Source organism: Hyla sarda, chromosome 6 (genome assembly GCF_029499605.1).
Source record: "Hyla sarda isolate aHylSar1 chromosome 6, aHylSar1.hap1, whole genome shotgun sequence".
Classification (NCBI taxonomy): Eukaryota; Metazoa; Chordata; class Amphibia; order Anura; family Hylidae; genus Hyla; species Hyla sarda.
The window spans coordinates 194,158,860-194,184,925 of NC_079194.1; positions in this window are offsets into that span (position 1 = coordinate 194,158,860).

Sequence of the window (26,066 nt, forward strand, 5' to 3'; positions counted from 1 at the left end):
GCAATACAAGTGGCCACATATACGATCGATTTTGAATTACAATTAATGTAATCTTTAATTTTATATTCTTTTCCTGTGCAACATGATATTATTTTGTTTGTTTGTTCTATAAAGTTGCAGGTAATGCATCTAGTGTGTCCACACTTCCAACACCCTGTTGTTTCCAGCCATGTCCCCCTATTTTTCTTGGGGTTGGATTGGCTTGTAAACAAACTAGGTGACAGTGAGGATCCCAATGTAGGGCCTCTATGGGATACTGATGTAATACCATCTTGTACTATGTTTTTCAAGATGGGGTCTATTTCTAGTACCGGAACATATTTATTAATTATACTTCTTATTTGATTGAATTGTACACTATAGGGCGTAACAAAATAAGGTTTTCTTGTACCATCACCTCTATTTTTGGATGAAATTCTACTACCTTCTCTATTTGAATATGTTGTTAACACCTCTCGATCCAATTTGTCAATTCTATCCATTGAGTCAAGGAGCACTTTATCATTATAACCCCTCTCCTTAAATCTATCAACTGTTTCCTTTTTTACTTGTTCGAACCTCATCTTGTCCGAACAGTTCCTTTTGGTTCGACAGAGTTCCCCAAATGGAATATTGTTAATCACATGTCTTGGGTGGCATGATGATGCCAATAATACCGAATTTGTTGCAGTGTCCTTTCTAAAAGGGTATACTTCTATTTTACCCTCCTTACTGGTTAATGTTATATCTAAGAAATTCACCGACGACTTGCTGAAATGTGAGGTAAATCTGAGGTTTAAATTGTTATCACTAATGTACTGCACAAATTCGCAAAACCGCTCCTCAGTGCCTTTCCAAATAATCAGCAAGTCGTCGATGAATCTTCCTATCCAGTGGATTTCTCCAAAAAAGGGGCTATCCGAATTAAATATGAATTTCTGTTCCCAAAAGAACATGTATATGTTAGCAAATGAGGGCGAGTATTTTGTCCCCATTGAAACTCCCCTGGTCTGAAGGAAGAAGTCACCGTCGAACATGAAATAATTGTGTTTCAACAAAAATTCTGTTGCGACGGTACAAGATGGTATTACATCAGTATCCCGTAGAGGCCCTACGTTGGGATCCTCACTGTCACCTAGTTTGTTTACAAGCCAATCCAACCCCAAGAAAAATAGGGGGACATGGCTGGAAACAACAGGGTGTTGGAAGTGTGGACACACTAGATGCATTACCTGCAACTTTATAGAACAAACAAACAAAATAATATCATGTTGCACAGGAAAAGAATATAAAATTAAAGATTACATTAATTGTAATTCAAAATCGATCGTATATGTGGCCACTTGTATTGCCTGTAGGATCCAATATACAGGTTGTACAGGCAACACTCTAAAAACAAGGTTTCGTAAACATGTGGCCGACATCAAAAACAATGTATCCAGTGTGTCTATGCTTTCTAAACACTTTAGAGAAGTACACGCAGGGGACGATAGCTTTCTGAGGGTCACAGGAGTGGAAAAAATACAACTAGGAGCCAGGGGAGGTGATTTAAGGAGACAGCTATATAATCGGGAAACATTTTGGATGTTTCTATTAGCAACTAGACATCCGCAAGGTCTGAATAAGAGACTAGATTTGATAATTACCTGTCCGTGAAATATATCGTCCCATTCATATTGGTTATACATGTAAAAAATTGGTCTGCATCTGTTAGAGTATTGCCGTTTACAAATAAATATAATGAAATAAAATAATAATATATAACAAAGTCATACCTTTTAATAATGCTATTCATTAATATAAAAGAAGAGTCTTGCTATAATTATACTAAAAAAGGTAACAATAATAACAAAAGTAAAATTAAAATAAAATAATAGGTAATAAAAGATAACCATTATAGCGCATAATAATTAGTGAAACACTAACAATAAGGATGATATAGTAGTAAATAGTAACAAAACTAAAATCATAATAACAATAAAAATATAAACAAAAATAAAATAAAATAAAAACTAAAGTTACAATGAAATAATAATAATAATAAAAATAAAAATATAAATAAAATATGAATATAGTAAAGTATATATATAATCATGAAATTAGGAAGAACATACATTAGCAACTATAAAACCATAGGTATATATCGTTATAGCCAACATTATAATCTAATATCCCATAATTGATAAATACTTTTTACATACAAGAATAAAATAATATGTACTGAGCACTACTTAAATTCACCCACATCTCTATCTTGTGTGATGAATATATGTATAATCCATTTCTATCAGTAAAACCATTACAGGCTTTAATATCTAGAATAACAGAAAATTTAAATAAAATAAAATAAAAATAAAAATAAGAGCGAGTTTGGCATTATCTCAGATATACCGTATAGCCTCAAATCAGATCTCAGATAGTATTAGTCATTTTGGCGTTTCTATCACTCCTATAAGCGATATAGTTTTATACATGGCCCTTCTGTTTCATACTAATTGTATTTAATATTTGGGATTATCAAATTAGTTAGGCTTACAGCCATATCGGTATAAATTTAGGATAAAATTCGCACACAGGAGCAACGGTCGAATAGGATGGTGTGAATTAGCTCGTAGAGAGCCACCCCAGGTTTTCCTTAATAGGATGTGATCCATGTATTATCCAGGTATCCAGTTTTTCCATGCAATTTTAATGTGATGATGCGGTAGGTCATGTGACCGGACCGCTCAGTATTTTAATCGTGTTTGTTATAAGATGTATTAGTCTACGATTAAGCCCTGCAAAGGGCGAAACGCGTCAGACATCTTTATCTGTATGTATCCTGCAGTGGAATAAATAAAGACAAGCCTTTTTTACCTCATACCTTGGTGCCGGACGGAGTTCTTTCTAGCATAAGGAGTTGCCGGAGGCGGTGCCGGCAGTCCGCAGCACAGGTGCAAGAGGTGTCCGGAGCTGGTGAGAGCGGTATCCATATCCCTAGATTTATAAATTACTTCTATTAAAAAATCTTAGTCCTTGCAGTACTTATCAGCTGTTGTATGTTCCAGAGAAAGTTATTTTCTTTTAGAATTTCCTTTCTGTCTGACCACAGTGCTCTCTGCTGACACATCTGTCCATCTTAGGAACTGTCCAGAGTAGGAGCTATTCCCCATAGCAAACCTATCCTGTTCATAGGTGTTAGCAGAGAGCACTGTGATAAGACAGAAAGGAAATTAAAAAAGAAAATAACTTCCTGTGGAGTATGCAACAGCTGATAAGAACTGGATGGATTAAGATTTTTAAATAGAAGAAATTTACAAGTTTGTTTAACTTTGGCATCAACTGGCATCAGTTGATTAAAAAAATAAATGTTTTCCTGTATAGTACCCCTTTGAGTCAAAAGAGTATAGAACAGGATGAAATGGGTGAAATTAAATGTTTGGTCAGCTCAGCAGATCAACATTATTGTCATCTGTTACTCATAACAATGAAGTTCCATCACTCGTATCCTATCCAGATAACTGATCAGTTAAAACTTAATAGATTCTACTAATTCACATGGAAATGAACAAAGTGTTTCTCTATAGAGCAAAATGAATCTGATTTTAAATGCTTCATTGCACCCAAATAAACTTGCAAAACACATTCTTAAGAAGTTAGTCAATATGGAAATTTATTTAAATCGATTTATAATGTGACAGTTTTGTAAAAAGAATATAAAATATATAAACAGCAAACTAACAGATTACATTAAAGGGATATTCCCAATTTAATTAACAGATTATGCCTTAATGTGTTGCTATCATATAAAGACAAGGTTTGATCAGTTGAGGCTCGGATGCTGAGATCCTCACTTATAGTTAAAACTTGTGGGGTGGAGGACACAGCTTAGCTTTGCTCCCCTTTTCTCTCTGCTCGCTGCAGGAGATGTACCCATATACTTTCTATGAAACCCATCTACTACAGAAAAGAGAGAAAGGGATTTATGGTAATGTAGAATAGTGAGGACAATCTGCAGTACCAAAGGAAATTTAAATAAGATTGTCTCACATGTTAGAAGGAAAAACAAAAGGCAACTCACCATTGGAAGAAGCAAGCAGAAAACACACAACAGGACAACGCTGACTAAAGGAAATATTTGACAAAACTGACTAAAGGAAACATTTGACAACAAGATCAGAAAACTCAATATAGAGTGATAGTTGTTGGCACTACCGTAACAGTCGGTGCATATAATAGTGACGTTTTAGCACAAGCAGGGTCTGTCTTTACTTCATGTCAGAATAAAACATTGTGCATACTCAAAGAGGGGGTCATGGGATCTTCTGCTTACCTTGCAGAAAACTCAATAGGCAGAACAATTCAGTACACCAGAGAAATTTCCAATACCAAAGTCTAAAAACTCCATTAGACGGACTAAAAACGCACGCACACGCACACACACACACACACACACACACACACAGCATCTCTAAAGTAGGAGACAATCCCTATCAATCAATCAATTTGACCAACCTTAAAGAGGTTCTCCGGTACTTACACATCTTTTCCCCTATCCATAGGGGATAAAATGCCTGATCGCGGGAGTCCCGCAGCTTGGGACCCCCGGGATCATGCACGCAGCACCTCGTTTGTAATCAGTCCCCGGAGCGTGTTCACTCCGGGACTGATTACAGGCCACCACCGGGCCAGCGGCGTGTGACGTCATGCCTCCGCCCCCATGTGATGTCACGCTCCGCCCCTCAATGCAAGCCTATGGGAGGGGGCGTGACATCACATGGGGGCGGAGGCGTGACGTCACACGCCACCGGCCCGGTGGTCGCCTGTCATCAGTCCCGGAGCAAACATGCTCTGGGGACTGATTACGAACGAGGTGCAGCGTGCATGATCCCGGGGGTCCCCAGAGGCAGGACTCCCGTGATCAGGCATCTTATCCCCTATCCTTTGAATAGGGGAAAAGATGTGTAAGCACCGGAGAACCCCTTTAAAAAACTGAAAATGTAAAAATTATAGAGACTGAGGAATTACATCAAATCAGACAAAAACTACTGTCAGCAAGTAAATAAACATGAGAGCAAAAGAAGATGACAAATTAATCTGTTCAAAAGATAATATGCAAGTTGCCACATGCAGCCATCATCCCAATAATAAAAGGATATGCTCCTAGAGATGAACATACTTTGGTGCAAAATATACAAATTAGTCAAAGAACAAAAACAAAAAGAATTGTAAAGGTACTGAAGGAAACAGGTACAAAAATATCTAACAGTAAGGCATGTCCTATAATGAGATGATCTGAAAGGCTGCTTCAAATCCATCATAAAAAAGCCAGAGTACAGTTTATAACTGCAAATGGGAACAAATTTAGGCTTAGGCTTAGGAGTTCATATCACGAATAACATCTCCGAGCACATATATATTGGCAGAAGCTCAATATCAGCTAATAACATATTTGTGCTTACATCGGCACAGGTCACATTCAAACTAATAACCAGAACATGCTCACCTACTGCCTATGTAGAGGTAATTTTCCCAGCATATCTGAATTTCAACTCTGAATGAAAAAATGCAGCGGGCCATGTTTTTTTAGTCCGAGCCAAAACTTGGATACACTCAAAATGTACCCTAACTCATCCACTAGGTGACTGCGTTCGGGTCATTGGCTTGCCGATCCAAGAACAGATAGGTTTAGAGGGCAACTTATGGTGATGGGATTGCCCCCATACCTTTAAAGGGGTACTCCGGTGGTCAACGTGTTTTTCCGTTTTTGACTTACCCTATTTGTTTTGTTTCATTTCTATTCTCGTTGTTTAGGCTACTCTATTTCCGTTCTTTGTTGTCTTTTTATCCCCCACTTTGTTTTCCTATCTCTGCTTCTATTCCCTGTTTCTTGCTGTGCTGAAAACTTCAAATCCCAGGATGCCACATGCCTTGCTGGTTTGGGGCGGCTCCTTTTTTTTTGTTTGTTTGTTCCGCCCTTTACCCACCCTACTATTTTCCAGGGTCGGCCCCCTTATACACAGCACACTAATATAATCAGCCTTGGTTGGAATACACTGTCATACAAACACAAAAAGGACTACAACTCTCAGCATGTGTCTTTCAGGAGTCTTCAGTCTGTGGTATAACACCAGCATGCTGCCTCTGTAGTCTCCTGGGGATTGTAGTTCACCACACCTCTATAGGGCATACACCAGTGTTTCCCGACCAGGGTGCCTCCAGGTGTTGCAAAACTACTACTACCAGCATGCCCAGACAGCCAAAAGTTGTCCGGGCATGCTGGTAGCTGTAGTTTTGATACAGCTGAAGACACCTAGTTGGGAAACAATGCACTTTGTTTATAATATACTGAATAGGCTAGGCCAGTGTTTCCCAATCAGTGTGCCTCCAAACTACAACTCCCAGCATGCTCAAAGGCTGTCAGGGAATGCTGGGAGTTGTAGTTTTACAACAGCTGGAGGCACATTGGTTTTGAAACACTGGCGTAACATGATATGTATTCTGAATAGGCTAGGACAGTGTTTCCCAACCACTGTGCCTCCAGCTGTTGCAAAACTACAACTCCCAGCATCCCCAAAGTCTGTCCAGGCATGCTGGGAGTTGTAGTTTTGATACAGCTGGAGGCAGACTGGTTTGTAAACACTAGCATACACACACATAACAGGGACTACAACTCCCAGCATGTGTCATTCAGGAGTCCTCCCCCCTCCTTCAGACATAGAAATCATCCCCATTCGGAGATTTATTCCCCTGCAGTCTATACATCCCCAGCCCGTGCACCTTGTTATCCCTTCACATAACACTACCTCCCCTTCACATACATCTTCTCTGTCTTCTTTCAGTGCAGACCTGCGTCCTCACAAGACAAAGCAGGGGGAGGGGAGATGAGGAGATGTGTAGGAGCTTCTTGCTCTCATGCCCACCTGTGACCACCTAGAAAGGAAGATGAGGGGGCGTGGCTTATCTCTGTCAGGCAGTTTTGAAAGAACAGAGAAAAAAAAAAGCCATGACATGTTGTCCACAGCCGAATCCTAACCTGTGGACAACAGTAAGAGATCCAACTACAGAACTTCCTGGCCCACAAACAGCTAAGAAAAAAAGGTGCTCCGGTGGGCTGGAAAAGGTGGATACAGTCCTAGGAGACTCTTTCCTAGGACTGTATCCACCTTTTCCAGCCCACCGGAGCACCTGAAGGCTGAACTAATTTAAGCAGGAAAAGTCATCAACTGCCGAGCCGAGAAGTTCATGACAAATCGAGTTTACTGTAAGTTCGCTCATCTCTAGTTCTGACAAAAGTACAGTGACCCAAGCATACTTATAAAGATAAGGTAAAATTACTTAATGGCAACAATGTGACGGCAATTGTGTAGCCATCATAAAGCCCCAAATTCCCAATCTCATAGAAAATTTCTGTGCAAAACCAAAAAAGTGCATGCAAAAAAGGAGGCTTACAAACCTGATTCATTTACACCAGTTCTGTAAAGAGGAATGGGCCAACATTTCTTTATTGTGAGAAGTTGTAGAAGGCTACCCAAAATGCTTGAGTCAAGTTAGACAAATTAAAGGCTTTACTAGCAAATACTAACCATATATATGTAAACTTCTGAGCCATTAGTAATACAATGAAAGAACTAAGGAGGAGATTTATCAAAACTTGTCCAGAGGAAAAGTTGCTGAGTTGACAATACCAACCAATCAGATCGCTTCTTTCATTTTTTTAAAGGCCTGTTCAAAAATGAAAGAAGCAATCTGATTGGTTGGTATGGGCAACTCAGCAACTTTTCCTCTGGGCAGGTGTTGATAAATTTCTTCCTAAGAGCTCAAATAAAGCATTTCTAGTATTCTAGTATTATTCTGACATTTCCCATGCTTGAAATACGGTGGGTAACCCCAACTAACCCCAAGAGAGATAATTGGGGCAGAATAAACAAAGTTGTATTTACAATTGACTTCAAATGTGCCAGATTATTAAAGTCTGATAAATAAATCTGGTAAATGTATGGACTTGTTTATACCACTTTTTTGTTTATTTTGGTGCATATAAGTCATGCCCTTTTCCATAAAGCCACAGCCCCTTTGCAGAGGCCACATCTCTTGGTTTGAAAAAAAAAAATATATATATATATATATACATATATATATATATATATATATATATATATATATATATATATGTCAAGCTCATTATAAAAATAAGGAAAAGTTACATGCGCTAGTTTTTGGTGCAACTGTGTCAAAATTCTGGTGCATTTGTAATAGTAAATCTAAGCCTGTCTCAAACATTTTTTATTTGTTTTGCACCAAAATGTACATGATGTACACGATGCACTAAAATATGTGCCACTTTTAGTTCAACTCGATATTATAAAACTATTTAAGGTATTTTTAAAATGCCACCCATCATTTTATGGTACATTATCTATCAAGTTTAATTTGGCGGGCAGACAGCTTTTGGCGCAGATGCCAAGTGCAATGCTTTCAAGAAGCCACATATAGGCCTAGCTGACATTCAGACTGTCTGACATTTTTAGTTTATTCCACCCAAAAAAGTATTAGGATTAAATATGGGGGAAGGAGCTCATTTTAATACTGTAAATGTGGCTAAGCTATTTGAAAAATTTATTTGCATCCTGTATTGGAACTAAATGTAAAATAAGCTTTTTACACTATTGGGATCTGTATTAAATTACATTTTATAAATAGGCAGAAAGAACAGTTGTATTGTATTCAACCTGTGATATCTGGACAACTGTCTGGGGTCAAGTGTCTGTCTTGTTCTCTCGTAATTGTACCACATAAGCTGTTTCTCGAAAACCTTCATTATATTATATGCAAATTAGATTTTTAGAGCATTACATTAAAACAGCAGCACATCTTTAAAATATAAGATGAGTGTAAGCATGTTCATAGGCAGCAATTACGGCAAAGATGGCATTCCTATTAGGCAAAATGTTCTATTGAACCACTAGATACTGGTATAAAGCTGCTAGTAGAGTTTATAAAATGAATTTGAGTGCTGTACATTATGCCAATGTAATCATAATCTTCATGAGATGATTACAAGATCTAATTTTATTCAATTGGGAAATGCTTGATTGATAAGTGCTGACTGCTGAGGACGCTATAAAGGAATGGCGGCAACAGTAGATTTGACACTTTTGCAAGATGTTCAGTTCTAGAGCTATGTGAAGACAACAGTGGATACTTGTCTATTTAGATGCAGTAGAAGCATTTAGAAATCAGTAATAATTTAAAAAAGACAGAAGCGATATGTCAAAAGAAAGAACCACTTTTATTTGTGTAACACATTACATATAACACCATTAGGGACAACAATCTGTGTTTCATAATTTCTTAAAGAGAAAGTGACAGCTATTTCACCTGTACTAAATCCAATGTACTAGGTAATAGTGTAAGAAAATAGCTGTATAAACAAGTGTTACTATCTACATTGGATATTTGCAGAGTTATGCCCATTAGTAGGGCCATTGCCAACGTGCTCTAGAGGCAGGGAGCCGGCTTACCTAGCTCCCTAGCTCTTGTTTCATCAATATATTCTGCACCTGGCAATCCCTCTTCCATGATGTGAGAGCCTGGATGGGGGGGGGGGGGGGGGGCGCTCTGCTCCTGGCTATACCAGACTGTAGCTAGGACATGCTCATCCCTCCTCCTACGCTTTCACATCATGGAAAGGTGCGGGCTGGGGCAGAATATTGATAAGACAGGGGAGTTGGATGAGCCGGCTTTCCGCCTCCATTGCATGCTGACAACGGACCTATTAATGGGCATAATTCTGCAGATACATAACACCTCATTTTACAGCTATTCACCCAAAGTATATGCCCAGAGGAGAAAGAGTCTGATGATGTGAAATTGAGCCAGGTGTCAGTGAATTCCCCATCATTTATAGTTACATGAAAAGGTAAAAATGTCTGTCCTAGATGGTCTGTTCCATCATCCCTTTCTTTGCCCCCACCCCCCTCCCATTCTAGTGCTTTGCAGACTGATAGCATTAGCCATGGGTTGTGAGAGGAAAGTCAGCCTTTGGAGCATGTTGGCAAGGTTTTGAAGGTAGAATCAGTGGTCGAGCACAGCACAAGCGGAACTGGTGGTGGTGGGAATGGTGGGGAAACTGCAAGGTGGCTGTGCTGAGGAGGAGCAAGGAGCCCAGGATCAGACATAAGATTTTCATATTGAGAGGAGTGGAGGAGAGGCTGAGGGGAAGTTTCATGATGATGTTTTGTACAAGACATAGGAACCAGATGAGAAGGAGGGGACATGTTCAGAGAGGAGGGTAGTGATACTGTCAGCGAAAAATAACCGAGGTATGGCCAGAACATCTGCCAAATTTATCAGATGTAGGTCTGCTAGTCTAGTTTAGGTGACGGCGATGCTACTGCATTTGTATACAAAATCTGTATATAAAATCCTTCCAGAAGAGGGGCACAGTCAGGTGGTGGTGTACATGTTTGGATGCAAAATATGTGACACTGTGCCATCTCTACAAACATAAAGAAGGCTGTGGCCAAGGTGTGACTATTTGAACTTCGTTTCTACATAGGCAATGGAACAGCATTACAAGGCCACGTGGGAAAGTTGAGACACCCTACAATGTGAAAAAGCCCTTGTCCCTGCTGCTGCAGATTATTCTCATCTGTCCAGCAGTAAGGCCCCTCCACAGGCAGCTCATTCTCTGTCTTGTCCACATCAGTGTTGTGTCCTCCTCCTCTATTCCCTCAGTTATCTATTGGGGAATCTGTGTCATACAGACAACAATATTGCTCCAGTGACCCTGTTGTAGTGGTCCTTAATTGACACTTGCCAAGTTTTTGTTGATGAAGACTAGAGATGAGCGAATCGAATAGGACAAATCCGAATTTGTTCCTAATTTCATGAAAAATTAGATTCTGACCGAATAGGAATTTCCACTTGATTCGAAATAACATATTTCTTCATTCACTCCATTTTGTTATTACTCTAAGGCTAAGATTCCACTGAGTTTTTGCAATAAATTTTTTTTATTTAACAACATTTTTATTTTCTATAACAAAATGTTAATACATTTTTAAACAGGGACCAATTTATGTGGGCGGCAGGGATCTAAATATGTAGGCGACAATAATAAAAATGTAGAAAGGGGCCGTTTAAATGTAAAAATAATATATTTTTTAGAAATCATTTTGTTAAACTTTTTATTAGTAATGTATTTAATAATGTGTGTGTTTTACCTTTTTTCACTTTTTTTTCTTTACTTTTTAATTTTTTTAGGTAGTACTACTAGTCCCAGCATGGAACAGACTATTCCATGATGGGACTAGTAGTACCTGTAATAATAAACAGATTGCCCCGGGGTCTGACACCCATTGCGATCCTCCCATATAATGTATAGGTGTGGGCGGCTGGCTGCTCTTATGTGGGATCCTGCACTATGTTCTGCGATGTAAATTTCTTCATGGATTCATATTTCCCACAGAGAGCTGTGATTGGCCAAATGGTTCCAGTCAATCACAACTCTCTGCGGGTAATATGAATAAAAGGTATATATGTATATATACTATATATATATACGGCAGTGCAGGGGACCAGAGAAGAGCGGCCGTGTCCCGCATCTATACATTATACAGGATGATTGCAGTGGGTGTCAGCAGTGACACCCCCTGTTATCTGCCTTAAAGGGGTACTCCGCCCCAGGACATCTTATCCCCTATCCCAGCAGCGGTACCCCCGGGATCTCGGCTGCAGCACCTCGCTTTCATTACTGCACAGAGCAAGCTCGCTCTGTGCGTAATAATGGGCGATACTGAGGCCAGAGCATCGTAACATCACGGCTTCGCCCCTTGTGATATCACAGCCCCCCCTTAATGCAAGTCTAGTGCTGTCAAGAGGGGGTGGAGCCGTGACATTAAGATGCTCCGGCCCCTGTATCGCCCGTCATTACGCACATAGTGAGCTTGCTATGTGCAGTAATGAAAATGGGGTGCTGCAGCCGAGATCCCGGGGGTCCCCAACAGTGGGACCCCCGCGATAAGATGCCCAGGGGAGAAGTACCCCTTTAACTGCAGGTACTACTGCTCCCAACATGGAACACACTCAGCTTCATGCTGGGAGCTGTAGTACCTGCATTAATAGACAGATCACAGTGATTGTCCCTTCTGACACCTGTTTTGATCTGTTAATTAATGCAGGTACTACAGCTCCCAGCATCGAGCTGAGTGTGCTCCACGTTGGGAGCAGTAGTACCTGTAGTTAAAGCGCAGTTGTCACCGATTTTAACCCTCAAAAACTAGCACCAGGATCACAAAGTTGTTAGAAATTACAATTCAAGCATACCTTTTGCTGCTTTCTAGCAGCTTTAATTGGGCTAAAAAAAAGATTTTTATGAAAGTCAGCAACAGTCGGATATCCCCTGTATGTCAGCGCTGGGACCGCTGTGTGATTGACACACGTCCCAGCGCATACACCCCTTATTCTTATATGTGGGTAGTGAGTTTTCTACTGTAAAAGAATAAACAGTGTCCGTTCTCCTGTGCACAGCGGTGATGCGATGCGGGCGGCCAGCTCTCACAGCAAGTGCTCGCTCCCCATGGGCGGCATAATGCAGTAGCAGAATGAGCTGGCTGCGCGCATCACATCAGCGCTGAGAAGACAGTAGGAAGACAGGAGAATGGGTGGCCGGCTAATTCAGCTACTGCATTACATAGGGCCTTAGGAACTAAGCGCTTGCTGTGGCCGCCTGCATCGCATCACTGCTGGGCACAGGAGATCGGGCATTGTTTATGAACCACTCGCATATAGGAAGAATAAGGAGCCTATGTCCTAGGACTTGTGTGTCAATCACAGCGGTCCCAGCTTTGACATACAGGGGATATCCGACTGTTGCTGACTTTAATAAAAAGCATTTTTTAAAACCTGATTAAAGCTGCTAGAAAGCAGCAAAAGGTATACTTGAACTGTAATTTTAACAACTTTGTCATCCTAGGGCCAGTTTATGGGGGTTAAAATCTGTGACATTTGCGAATTAAGGAAAGATCGCCCAGAGTTTCACTTCTGACACCTGTTGCAATCCTCCTGTATAATGTATAGCTCTTTTATGGTCCCCTGCCCTGACGTATATACACACCTATTCATATTTCTGAAACCATCTGACCAATCACAACTCTCTGCGGGAAATATGAATAGGTGTATAAATATGTCAGTGCAGAGTGCATAGAAGAGTGGCCATCCACATCTATGCATTATACAGGAGGATCGTAACGGGTGTCAGAAGCTTTCATTTAACTGCAACTGTCACAGATTTTAGCCACCATAAACTAGCCCTAGGATGAAAAAGTTGTTAAAATTACAGTTCAAGCATACCTTTTACTGTTTTCTAGCAGCTTTAATCAGGTTTAAAAAAAAGCTTTTTATTTACGTCAGCAACAATTGGATATCCACTGTATGTCAGCGCTGGGACCGCTGGGACTGACACACAGGTCCCAGCACATAGGCCCGTTATTCTTCTTATATGCAGGTAGTGCATAATCAGTGCCTGTTCTCCTGTGCCCAGCAGTGATGCGATGCGGGCGGCCACAGCAAGTGCTCGGTCCCTAAGGCCCTATGCGCGGCATAATGCAGTAGCGGAATGAGCCGGCCGCCCATTCTCCTGTCTTCCTAGAGTGCACAGCTGTGATGCGATGTGCGCAGCCAGCTCATTCAGCTACTGCTTTATGCCGCCCATGGGGAGCGACCGCTTGCTGTGAGAGCTAGCTGCCCGCAACCCATCACCGCTGTGCAAAAGAAAACAGACACTGTTTAATCTCTTACAGTGGAAAACTCACCACCCACATATAACAAAAAGGGGCCTATGCGCTGGGACGTGTGTCCATCACACAGCGGTCCCAGCGCTGACATACAAGGGATAGCCGACTGTTGCTGACTTTCATTTTTTAGCCCAATTAAAGCTGCTAAAAAGCAGCAAAAGGTATGATTGAACTGCAATGTCTAACAACTTTGTCATCCTGGGGTTAGTTTATGGGGGTTAAAATCGGTGACAGTTGCGCTTTAACTGCAGATACTACTGCTCCCAACATGGAGGACACTCAGCTCCATGCTGGGAGCTGTAGTACCAGCATTAATAGACAGACCGCAACAGATGTCAGAAGTGACACTCGCTGCGATCTGTCTATTAATGCAGGTATTGCAGCTGAGTGTGCTCCATGTTGGGAACAGTAGTACCTGCAGTAAAAGAAAGATCACAGCGGGTGTCACTCCTGACACCCACTGCAATCGTCCTGTATAATGTATTGATGCAGGGCACGACCGCTCTTCTCTGGTCCCTTACATTGCCGTATATATATATATATATATATATATATACCTATTATTCATATTTCCCGCAGAGAGTTGTGATTGCCTTGAACTATCTGGCCAATCACAGCTCTCTATGGGAAATATGAATCTGTGATGTGAAGAACAGCACAGATTTGCAGAACATAGTGCAGGATCGTGCAGAAGATCGGCCGGCCGCCCGCATCTATACATTATATAGGAGGATCGCAATGGGTGTCAGACCTCGGGGAGATCTGTCTATTAGTACAGGTACTACTACTCCCATCATGGAACAGTCTATTTGAATTTTTCGAAAATTCGCTAATGTCTAATGAAGACACTTCAGTACCATATTTTTAGCTCAAACCCAGGTGGTGGATACCTAGTCACCATTATTTTGCCAAGAAAATCATCCCCACTTTGCACAATCATGGTGGGCCACTTCATGCAGTTGGCTGTGTGCAGGCTAGTGCATGCCACTGTAGATACTTGTAGTAGTAGCTATGGAAAGGCCAATATATGACTTTTATGGCACACTGGGTCAAAATCTTGCAGAAAGAGGCTCCACTGCAATGAGGCCAGGAAATTGTAGTGACACCTCCACAGTTGTGTTGATCCGGTTTAGCTTTTTACACCTGCTGCCTATCCTCCTCCTCATCCTGGTCCTCCTTCACAGACATCTTGCATCCCCCCAAAGTGAAGAGCATAGCTTCTCCTTCTCTCACCGGTGCAAAGTCAAGCACCGCCTTGCTTTATTACATCTGCTAATCTTGGGTGACAAAAGCCACACAGCAAAGGAGTTGCTGTCCTGTCTGCAACAGGAAGATTCACACTGGTTTTCTTCTCATAATCTGAGGTTGGGAAACATGGTCATTAACAACAGCACAAATATTGTTGCTGTGTGGTGTCTAGGTGACATGACAAACACTAGCTGTATGGTACTTGCCCTAAATCTCATTTAACATTTCCTGAAAAATTGTGCTGGTTATGTGCAGGAAAGTTCACATTCTGTATTGCTGTATGCTTTTAAACATACTCTACTTGACCTACTGCTCTAAAATAGTCTTCCCCAACACTGCCTCATTTGTGATATTCCAACAAGTGGAATTTAACCTTACACATCTTAAATGGCCTGTACCATCAGCACAAAGTGGTGATTGCCTAGTTCAGCAAACAGACAGTTTTTGGAGCCAGTGAAACCTTCAACTTGGGAATTGTTAGCTAATCAGAGACACATGTAGTGTGCACAACCCTTTTGAAGAGTCAACAAGGTTTGTCATCTAGGACAACAGTGGAACTAGTGATATTAAGCTGCTGTCATTCCTTCTGGAGAAAATGCTAATTGTAATAATTCCGTCATCAGTACGGCATATATAAGCCAGGCTGGTGCCTTACCTGGGTACCGTGATCAAGCAGTTTCTCTATGAAACTGCTTGTCGCACTTAGCCAGCTCCACAGACATGATGTCCACCTCCCTCCTCGTCTGCCACTATGTAAAGCACTTCAAATGAAAAAGATGATTCAAAGTATATTGTCACATGAAAAGTGGTGAGTGCAATGTTTGTTTTTCTACTACTGAATGTAATAATTCCGCAAGGTATAAAGGTAGGTTAATATCTGGCTGGCAGCAGTGTGGATGTCCTTTTTGAGTATGAGTTGGATGAGGAAGTGGAACCTGAGTAGGAAGTCTTAGAGATGGAAACTGTCGAAGTGATAGGGGAAAGTGAACCTACACTAGGGGACAGCGATGATGATGACTAAAAGGACCATAGTGACTAACATTGGCAGTATGGGGTGGAGGCAGAGCAAGCTGAGACCTAGGAAAAGCTAGCAAGAATGGCGAGCTATATGGTGTGCGCTTGGATGAAAGAGATGAGTGCTAGCCACATTCTTATACCCTCAGTATAAAGCCAGAATGGGGGAATTTTTTCACCAATTCATAATTTTTTTCTAAGGAGGTTTAATTGGTGTCTTATAGGGAGAAACTATGCAGCCAGCTTGCCATGGCTTTCAAGCAGCAAACACCTGCCAAACAGTGGTTTACTCTTAACTCTTTTCTAAGTCAACACTCCACGCCTTCTGTCAGCAATACCTCTGCCAGATGCATAAGCAGTCACCTTTGCAGCATATTCATAATGTACATGATGACAAAGTTTTTACATCCAATATTCAACTCTGACTTGAATCATCACCAAAGGATGCACATCCTCACCTGAACAATTAGGATGATGCTTACATGTGCCCTTTCTTTGACAGACACCAAGAGCCCCAACCCCCTGGACTTCTGGGTAACCAGATTAGATTATTGGCTGGAACTTTCCCAGTTTGCCATGGGTGTTCTGTCTGTCCACCCTCCAGAGTAGCATCAGAGAGGGTGGACAGACAGAACACCCACGGCAGCCACATCACCTCCAAGTAAGCAAGATTTTCTGCCAGCAACATGAATAAACTCACATTTGTTAAAATATTACATGTCACAAACAAATGTAAAACTTTTGTTCCAGATGCCATTGATTACATTGTACTTCCATCACTCTGCTGTCCACTGGCTACAACTACCACCAGTCCACCACATCCTGCTGTCTGCTGACTACTACAATAACCACCAGTCTACCATTGCCTGCTTTCTGCTTGCTACTACAACTATCACTAGTCAACCACTTTCTGTTGTCAGCTGGCTACAATAACTACCACCAGTACACAACAGCTTGTTGTCTGCTGGCTACAGCTATAAACAACCTATCACTCTTCCTGCTGCTACTACTAACCAGGCCCACACATACACAACCCATCATTCTCAAAAAGGGATAATTTTTTCACCTTTTCATACACAAGCTATTTATTCTTCACTATTTTAGAACAGCAATCTTGTTTTGGCATGCTTGGAAAAAGCCATTGCACCTAAATTTGACAGGCTTATAACCATATGAAACTAGGTTTCTAGGTTACTGTTGCAGTGTTATGCAGGGCTTTAAGACAGTGTTGATAAATTCCCAGTTATTCCTTCTGGAGCAAACACTCACTTTGATGATTTAGCAAGGGATGAAGAAGGCTTAATGCATTGTTGGTTCACATAGAACCAGTTGCTATTCATTTCAAGAAGGAAAATAATTTGCTATACAGTGCCAGCTACTAAAGGTTGCTTCCCTTACAATAAACATCTGACTCTTACAACATGATTAAGTCATTCTTCAAGTAGACACACTACTCCCTTAGTCCTATATTGAAAGCCTCTCGCTGCAGGCCAGCACCCTGCTCAGTACTGGTACCCTAAAACAACTGTCTGCAAATTGGAAACACTCCCTTTTGGAGGAGATTCTGGCTTGATATATAATCCCTAGTTATATTTTAAAGGGGTACTCCCGTGGAAAACTTTTTTTTTTAATCAACTGGTGCCAGAAAGTTAAACAGATTTGTAAATTATTTCTATTAAAAAATCTTAACCCTTCCAGTACTTTTTAGGGGCTATATACTATAGAGGAAATGCTTATCTTTTTAGATTTCACTGATATCATGACCACAGTGCTCTCTGCTGACCTCTGCTGTCCATTATAGGAACTGTCCAGAGCAGCATATGTTTACTATGAGGATTTTTTCCTGCTCTGGACAGTTTCTAAAATGGACAACAGAGGTAAGCAGAGAGCACTGTGGTCATGATATCAGAGAAATCTAGAAAGATAAGCATTTCCTCTGCAGTATATAGCCCCTAAAAAGTACTGGAAGGATTAAGATTTTTTAATAGAAGTAATTTACAAATCTGTTTAACTTTCTGGCACAAGTTGATTTAAAAAAAAAAAAAAAAGTTTTCCATGGGAGTACCCCTTTAATGCTCTACATTGAGCATTGTAATGAAAGCTACTTCCAGTTGGTGGCACTGTAGAGCACATTTTTGTTTTGCCTTCTGGAAATTAGCTAAATGTACTTTGCATGTTCTTTCTAATTGAGCTTGTCAGATACACTGTGAGAAAACACAATACTTCCTTTATTTTGAGTCCAAATGGGAAAAAATAAAAATCCCTGAAAACCCCTGTAAATAGACTTATAAAAAAAACACAGCCAAGAATGAAGCTTCACTAGTTACGGTAGATTTTTTTAATTCTTTTTTTTATCCCCTGTAAATGGGCACTGGTGTTATAAGTGATCATTTTACTTACCTCCAGTGAAGAATAATGTACAGCATTTCCTACCATTTAGAAAGTCAATCTTATTTTCTTGCAAGATCAACTTTATTTCTCAAATTAATTACTTCCAAATGATCCAGTAAAAAGTCAAGCTGAAGATCTTTTTGTGAGGAAATCACAAAAGTTTTATTTATTTCATTTTCTCCTTGCTTTACAGGAGCTTCTCAGAGCAGTAGGAATTTCAATTAAAAACCACAGGAGAGGGAAAGAATATGTCAATGAAACCACAGACTTGTAAGTACTGCATACTAGTTTGCAAACAAACACAGCGAGAACCACTGAAAGAAATACACTATTACTGTAAATTTAAACTGAATGTGCTCCAGTGAAGGTGACTGTCCTAGTGGGATGTTTTATGGGTTTTTAGAATTCCTGCTACATTGTTGTCTGTACGGCACTCGCTACTTACTGACAAAAAGCCAGCTTTATTTATGAAACTTTAATCAAGGCTCTGAGAGCCAAGTCCTAACTCAATTCTGCTTTACTGCTTGAAGTTAACAAAAGCAAATGTCACCAATGAAGCCTAAATAGAACAATGACATTGTTCAATAGGCTTTTTTTTTTTTACATTTTGGTGTTTTGCAGGCTTGTAATATAATAAATTATCTGTTTTTCCCCCATTTTGCACTCAGTGCCCCACAATGAGGAAGTGAAAACAGAATAGAAATATTTCCTAATTTATTACAATTATTATTATAACTAAAATATTGCATTGGCTTAAAGGGGTACTCCGGTGCACCAGCATTCGGAACATTTTGTTCAGAACAGTCAGAGCCAGAGGTGATTGTGACATCATGACCAAGCCCCCTTCTGATGTCTCGCCATGCCCCCTTTATTAATGTCTATGGGAGAGGGCGTTTGGCCACTGCCACCGGAACCCGGCGTTTGTTTAGAACGCAAGGTGCTGCAGGAGATCACAGGGGGGCCCCAGCAGCGGGACCTCCACCATCAGAAATCTTATGCCCTATCCTTTGGATAGGGGATAAGATGTCTAGCAGCGGAATACCCCTTTAAGTCAGTGTTTCTTAAGTGCAGTCCTCAAGACCCCCCAACATGTCATGTTTTCAGGCTGTCCTTAGTCTTTCACAGGTGATATAATTGTGGTGATGCCTGATTCACTGACCATAATTATATCACCTGTGAAAGGATAAGGAAATCCTGAAAACATGACCTGTTGCCCAGTTGCCCATAACAACCAATCAGATTGCTTATTTTATTTTAAACAAGGCCTTTGCAAAATGAAAGAAGCGAGCTGATTGGTTGCTATGGACAACTGGGCAACTTTTCCTCTGGACAGGTTTTAATAAATCTTCGTCACTGACTTAAGTATTCAGACACTTTACTTACTACTTAGTTGAAGCACCTTTGACAGTGAATATAGCCTCCGGTCTTCTTGAGTATAATACAACAAGGGGGAGATTTATAAGAACCTGTGCAGAGGAAAAGTAGAGCAGTTGCCGATAGCAACCAATCAGATAGCTTTTTTTCATTTTTTTAAAGACCTTTGTAAAATGAAAGAAGTACTCTGATTTGTTGCTATTGGCCACTGGTCAACTTTTTCTCTGCACAGGTATTGATAAATCTCCCCCAAAGTTTTTTTTTACCTCTTCTGTGCAGATTATGTCAAGCTCTGTAAGGGGACTCTCTGTGGACAGCCATTTTCATGTTTCTCCATAGATGCTCAAGTGGGTTACAATAGGAGCTCTAGCTTGGCTACTTAAGGGAATTCATAGAGTTGTCCCCATGTGTTCTCTTTGCTGGGTGCTTGGTGTCATGGTCTTGTTAGAAGGTGAACCTTTGGCACAATTGTTAGAAGGTGAATCTTTGGCACAATTGAATATCTCCGTACTTTGCTCCATTCTGCTTTCCCTTAACCCTGACAATTCTCCTTAATCAGACCCCCACAGCATGATACTGCCACCAATATGCTTTACTGTAGAGATGGTATAAAGCAATTCATGAGCAGTGCTTGATTTCCTTCAGACAAGAGGCTTAAAATTTAGGCCAGAAGTTTGACGTTGGTTACATGAGACCAAAGAATCTTGTTTCTCACAGTCTGAGCGTCCTTCTGGTGCTTTTTTGCAAACTCCAAGCTTGCTTTCTTGTGTCTTTTATTGAAGAGAGGCTTCTTTCTGGCCACTCTGCCATAAATCACAGATTGGTGGAGTGCCCCAGGGATGGTTGCCCTTCTGAAAGATTCTTCCATTTGCACACAGCATCTTTGAAGCTCAACCAGAGTGACCATTGGGTTTTTAGGTTATCTCTCTTACCTAGGTCCTTCACCCCGATTACTTATTTTGGTGGAGTGGCCAGCTCTTAAGAAGAGTTCTGATTGTTCAAAACATATTCAATTTAAAAATTATGGAGACCACTATGCTCATGGGGTCTTTCAGTGCAAGAGAAATGATTTTGTACCCTTCTCCAGTTCTGTCCCTTCACACAATCCTGTTTTTGAGCTCTACAGTCAGTTCTTTCCCCCATCATGCCTTGGTTTTTGCTGTGATATGCATTGTCAGCTGTGAGACCTTATATAGACAGGGGCATGCCTTTACAAATCATCTCCAATCTACTGAATGTACCACAGGTGACTCCAATGGGTGTAGAAAAATCATAAAGATGATCAAGAGAACTGCAATATTTCAGAGTTGCATTTCAAGTGTCATAGAAAGGATACAAATACTTATGTCCATGCTCATTTTAGTTATTTTTTATAAATTAGCAAAAAAACAACATTTTTAATTTTACTTATGAGGCATCGAGTGTAGAATGATGGGAGTATTATCATCATTTTTTTTTTATTTCAGCACAAGGCCTCAATATAACAGAATGTGAAAATAGTAAAAGGAATGAAAACTTTCTGAACATGTTGTATGTTGACATTCATTGTATTATTTTGGTAGAGTAAAAAAAAAAATGAATAATGAAGCCATTTTGAATTTCTAATACATGTCCAGTTTAGTTTTTGAGTGTAAATCCTCTTTAACAAAGTTATGTTATGTTATCTGTATATGTCCTTGTTGTTTCTCAGAAGTTTGCTTGTATAAGTAGACGTCAATTTTCTTAAAGATGGAGACTGGCCATAGCAGCTCTGCAGAAAAGCTGATTGATAGTGGTGCCAGGCAGCCAATAAGGTTTGAGCTCCTATCCTTAGGATAGGCCATCACTCATTTTTGTGCAGAACACCCCTTTAAATTTTAGAAAAGAAAGAAGTGTCTGGCTGGCTATTATAGGGAGCACTGTTAGTACACTGTGTCTCCAGCTCTATCCTCTTTTCCCCTCTGCGTCCCGGATGGTGCCCACAACACATAATACAAAGAGTAGGTTCAGCACAGATAACGTGCAGTGCCAAAACTTTATCCGTAGTAAACATGTTTCCTGACCATGCCTGATATCTGATTGTACTACGAATAAAGTTTTGGCATTACATGTGGTCCAAGCTATACCATCTCTCTTTATTACTGTTAGTTCTATGCACACAATGTAACTTTTACAGAATACTAGTTTCTGACAGTGTGTGTTGCTTGTCATTGAGTATTATGTCATGATGGCCTAAGTTGGAACACTGTGACATGATGTTGTTCAGTAAGATGACAGCACACATTGAATGACAGTTACTCATATGCTGCATCTGTATGATAAGGACATATATTATGGATCAAGTTATCCTTATTTAAGTTTGTTGTGCACATTCCAATTTGTATTTTACTTCTATAGAAAGGCAATTTAAAGTGGTATTTTCATTTTGCAATGGCGTATCAGAAAGACACACAATCAATTTTTGATAGGTAGGGGTCCAATCTCTGGGATGTCTGTTGACCCTGACAACAAAGGGCTGTAATGCTGATGCATCGCAATGGGCCCTTTACAGTCTTTTCCTGCACCTGCACAGTGGTCATGCACTTCGTAAAATGCAGCTTTATTGTAGATCACAACACACATAAAATGACTATACTATCAGATGCGTTTCGAGCGCATGCGCTCTTCCTCGGTTATGTCAGTAGAAAGGGATCATGTTGTCCTTGGCAACAGCCTAACTGACACCACCCCCAGATCAGACAGTCTAACTAAAATGGAGCGCATCACCCTAAAAGAACTTTCCTCTTATGAGGACTTTGTCATTAGGATGTCTGATAAAGGGACGATGGTGACAGTCATGGACAAGAGCATGTATGTATCACAGATTCATGATATGTTGTCTGATATTACTACATACAAAAAATTTCACAGTGACCCCACGTCCAAATTCCAACAAGAATAGTCAAAACTACTCATGGAAGGTCTTGCATTGGGTGTCATCGCAGAGAGAGACAGGGATTACCTCTATGTAGAGGAGCCTGTCATCCCAGTCATGACACCCTTCCAAAGACGCACAAAGGTGTCATGCCGCCACCCATGAGGCCTAGTGTTTCCAGTAACAGTTCCCTTCTTGAGCGATTGTCCATGTGGGTGTACCAGATGCACCAACCACTTGTACAACACGCACCAGGTTACCTTAAAGATTTGAGGGACATGCTCAGAGCATTTGATCAGATGTAGTGGAATCCAGGGTATGCATGGCATTCTTGTGATGTAGTTTCTCTATACACATGCATTCTGTGGCACATTGCAATGCAGGCCCTGGATTACCCCCTCTCAGTACACAGCAGTAACTCCCCAGATCTATGTGAGTTTATTAAGATGGTGGTATGGTTTCTCTTTATTTTATTTTTGATAGGACTTTTTTTTGTTCAGATCAGTGGTGTTTCCATTTGGGCCAGACACGAGCACTAGAACATCTCAATGATAGTAGTACTACTACTGTTCGACACAGGTCAGCTGCATCAGCGCATTTCCATTCTGTACATGTGGGCAATCTAAATGCATTTAAGATCTATGCTATTGAACATGTGAATGCTGGAATAAGAAAGGGATGCTTACAAAAAAAGTTGGCTGACAGAGAGGTATTTTGGCAAGTCACATTGGGGACACGTGCCCCATCGGGTCTAAATGTCTGTTGTGAATTATTATTTCGTTATTAATTGATTCTGCTTCCCTTTCTCATTTCGCATGTACTCTGATCCATCCATGTCAGAATTTTCTTGATTTTATGCATTTTAACATATTGTTCAACTATTGCCAAGTTGGCTATATCTCCGGTGAGGTGGGAGGTATTTGGAGTATTTTTACTCCATCCCGTTCACAAGTATTTAAGCCTCACCTGAGATTGAACTGACGTCACCGGGGAAGAGCGTATGCTCTCAAAACATGTCTGATGGTATAGTTGTTTTATGTGTGTTGTGATCTACAATCTTTCCTGGCATTGCTGGGTGCCTAGCCGGGCGCCGGTCCGTGCACCGCACAGAAAGAGGTGAGCTGGACTTTGTTCTCACACATGTACAGTGGTGCCTGCCCCCATGATCAGCTTGCTTTCTCCTATTCCTTGAAAAAGGGGAAAAAAGCTGACATGGATATACATTCCAGCAGTTGACTTCCTCTGTATGATTTGGGGACATTTATTTATTTTGCCACATGTATTCCTAGGAATATTTTGTACACTTTATGAGAACTTTTGGGCATAGGGCAATAAGTGTCTTTTGGGATTATTACATAATTAGGTAAGTATTCTGCAGTTCCCTCTGCATTTTTATTGCCCATATTTAGAAATCAGCCTAAAACCCAAATTGTCTGGTTTTTCCCACACCAACCAGTCAAGGCTCAACTTTCACGTTAAAAGAGCGTGTTAAGATATAAAAGTTGAGCTATGATTGGTTGGTGTGGGAAAAAAAACTGACAATTAAGGTTTCAAGCTGATTGATAAATCTCCCCTAGTTATGCAGTTATCTACCGATTCTGAGGATATATGTTTTTTAAAGGAGAACTCCAGCAAAAGTTACCTTATTGCAATGGGTGAGCGCAACAGCACTTTATGTTATGTATAATAGAGATGAACAGTGGTCCATTTAGTGACTTGTGATCCATAATAAAGAGGGTCGATAGACCCATATGTGGCATATGATTGTTAGGTTCAACCCCCACCCATAATGGTTTATATCTGTTTGCACATCAATTTTGTTAGCACCATTCATGATATAAGCATACATAATAGTGTGTGTTTTCCATTTATTTACCTTGTTTTCTTCACGTGTATGTGATTGAGATATACACTATGGAGTCACTATGACAAGAAGTATATAGTAGGTGTTGTTTTTGGATTTGTTTGTGTCAGTATAGAGGATAAGTAGCTGATCATAGGGGGGGGGGGGTCTGATTGACGGGACCCCCGCAATCTCTGGGACCCTGGCCCTCTCAGTGAAGAGCACATGTTGTATACTGGTGGACAGCATGTGCTCCATTCATTTGTACAGGAGCTGTACTGTGCTGTATTCTAGTCTTTTTAGTGCTCTCACAGAAATAAATGGAGCCTGTGCTGTCTGCTGTCAGCATGCACTCCTCACTGAGCTCCGAGTCCCATCCCGGAGATCACAGGGGTCCAAGCGGACCCCCCCCCCCCAATCAGCTACTTACTGTATACCGTATCCTTTGGACATCAAATCGATAATGTCCACAATTAGTGATGAGTCCCAGTTACAAATAACAGCCAGGACCTGCTGTCTAGGAAGTGCAGGAACTTTATGTGCAGGATGTAAATGTACATTATGGTGCACTAAGTACCAAAGCACCATGAAGTGCATATACATCCTGTGTCCTCTAGGGGTTAAATGGTACTTTCAGTTTTGACAGCAACATCTAAATGGTTAATAGCCCAATGTTGAGATCACCCAACTTCAGATATTAACAGCGCCCCCCAGCTGATCAAGGCAGCAGATAGGTTACGGGAATGCAGTGGGATTGAGCCAAAGCCCTCTACATACACCCTGAATGGCCCAATCACATGTATTTATGTTATATTTGTTAAGTAGTACTAAAAAACTTAGCAAACAACTAAGACAGGTACACAGTAAGGGTTGCTTAAAGCTGTAAATCACTTTCTCACATTCTATATTGATGACAGAAGTTTTTTTTAGCATTCTGTACAGAATATACAGTGTACCAAAAACATGAAATTAAACCAGGTGTCCAATGGATTGGCTCATACTGTTGCAGGTATAGGAAGTACAAGACATGTACTGTACTGCAGAGAGACACCATTAGACAGCCAATCACCCCATACACTTAATTATTGCAGGTGTTTTACCAATGAAATACCATTCTAATTGACTTCCTGACAGTTAAATGTAACACATGTCGGCAAGGTCAGGGAATTGTATGTTGAAAGTGGTATTGTGTTATAATGGCCTAGGAGAGACCATTGTATTTAGAAAATATTTTAACCTGAGGTCTTTGTAAACTGAGGAGTAACTGTATATTGCTCAGACGTTAATAAAAAGTGCATTTACTGGGAGTGCAGAACATTTAAAAAAACAGTAGACTATTTATGTGATCCATTGACAGACAACTTGCAAATAATGAATTAACTTTGCACATAAATAGTAGGTTATATGGAGTCTCCTACGCTATTCGTTATTATTGCTATGATATGGCATGCTACTTATCAGTGAGATTTTACCATTGGACCCCTCCATCACAACAATTGTCTTCCATTCTAGTAAAGTATAGTGACTCTCTATTTTTTGACTGCAC